The 1,949-nt window shown below is 56.1% G+C and overlaps 1 protein-coding gene across 1 annotated transcript in view; it reads right to left on the reverse strand.

Moving 5' to 3' along the window:
• mdp1 (magnesium dependent phosphatase 1) overlaps positions 1-1,949 on the reverse strand; it is a 41,979-nt gene that overhangs the window by 12,176 nt on the left and 27,854 nt on the right. The window lies entirely within an intron of this gene.

Raw genomic sequence — 1,949 nt, forward strand, 5'->3', positions numbered from 1 at the left:
TGGGTTAGTGTTGGGGTGGATACAGGAGAGGGTCTGGGTTAGTGTTGGGGTGGGTAAAGGAGAGGGTCTGGGTTAGTGTTGGGGTGGGTAAAGGAGAGGGTCAGGGTGAGTGTTGGTGTGGATACAAGAGAGGGTGAGGATGAGTGTTGGTGTGGATACAGGAGAGGGTGAGGGTTAGTGTTGGGGTGGATACAGGAGAGGGTGAGGGTTATTGTTGGGGTGGATACGGAGAGGGTGAGGGTTAGTGTTGGGGTACACGGGTTGGGTTTCAGATGGCTCCCATGTGGAGACCCCTAGTGTCAGCTCGTGGCCCCGTCCTGTTCCCCCTGATGGGTTTATCTGGTATTTACTGTCGAATAGCCCGCCTGGAAAATGAATGCCATAGAACCGGGGAATCCCTACAGTGTGGAATCAGGCCATTCAGCCCTTCAGGTCAACACTGACCCTCTGAAGATCAACTCCCCCAGATCCACGCACCCACACCCCCCCAACCTATCCCCATAACCCTGCATTTCCCATGGCTAACCCACCCTAACCCACACATCCCTGGGCACTATGGGTAATTTCCCATGGCTAACCCACCCTAACCCACACATCCCTGGGCACTATGGGTAATTTCCCATGGCTAACCTACCCTCGCCTGCACATCCCTGGGTACTGTGCGTTATTTCCCACGGCTAACCCACCGTAAACTGCACCTCTGTCGACTGTCGAAGGAACCCGGAGCACCCGGAGGAAACCCACGCAGACAAGGTGGGTGGGTGGGTGTGAATCATCAGGTCTATCAGGGCTGAAGGAGGGTCACTGGATCCTAAACGTCAAGTCTGCTGTCTCTCTCTCTCTCTCTCTCTCTTTGGATGCTGCTGGACTCTGGTGGGGGTAGTCCATAACTGGAGGGGCATTGGTTTAAGGTGTGCGGGGAAAGGTTTAAAAGGGACCTGAGGGGCAAGGGTGATGCATGTATGGAAGAAGCTGCCAGAGGAAGTGGTGGAGGCCGGTACAATTACAATATTTAAAAGGCATCTGGATGGGCACATGGATAAGAAGGGTTTAGAGGGACGTGGGTCAAATGCTGGCAAATGGGACTCGGTCAGAATGGGGCCGAAGGGCCTGTTTCCATGGTGTACAACTCTTTGACTGAGTTTCTCCAGCGATTTCTGTTTGAAATGTTTGCGGTCTCTTCGGGTTTGGGTAGAGCCCTCCTCCTCCCTGCCTCGCTACACTGGATCCTTCCCAATTACCCCCACCCCCAACCCCGTCCCCAATACCCAGCACAGACCTGCCACACAGAGGGAGTCCTACATCCTTCTGCCTTGACGCACGCTGCTCGGCATCTCCCCCTGGCACAACAAGACATCGAGTGGCCCTCGGTACGGCTGCTCTGCCCCTCAGTACCGTACCGGAGCTCCCTTCCCACGCCTCCGCCCCACTCCCCACCCTGCCACAGGGCGTCCCTGGCTGACCGGCAAAGGTGGTCGTCAAGGTCCGTGCTTCGCTCCTCCACACGGTTGGGCAAGCATGGGTCACCTCCCCTCTTCCGTCCCCTCCGCAGCAACGCCCCAACGCCCACTGGCCAGGCTCATTTTCACCCGTTTCTGCGAACTCTCCTCGAGAGAGAGAAATGGCTTACCGCCTCGGGGATCTGTGGTTCAGTGTTCCCCTGGAGCTGTTCTCCATCCCTCCCTCCCTCTCCCACCGCTAGGGCATTAAACGGCCAGCCCAAATTTGCGCTGGATCTGGACTCAACGGCTACAACTGGAGGCTGCAAACAGGCACCAGGGCCATAGCCAGAGGCTGGCTGTTTGTTGGGAGCGGTGTAGATGGAGGCTTTACTCTCAGTTTAAAAGGGCATAGGGAGCTTTACTCTGTATCTAACCCCGTGTTGACAAGTGTTTGATGAGAACAGTGTAGAGGGAGCTTTACTCTGTATCTAACCCCGTGCTGTCCCT

The sequence above is a fragment of the Rhincodon typus genome, chromosome 42 (genome assembly GCF_021869965.1).
Source record: "Rhincodon typus isolate 14 chromosome 42, sRhiTyp1.1, whole genome shotgun sequence".
Lineage (NCBI taxonomy): Eukaryota > Metazoa > Chordata > Chondrichthyes > Orectolobiformes > Rhincodontidae > Rhincodon > Rhincodon typus.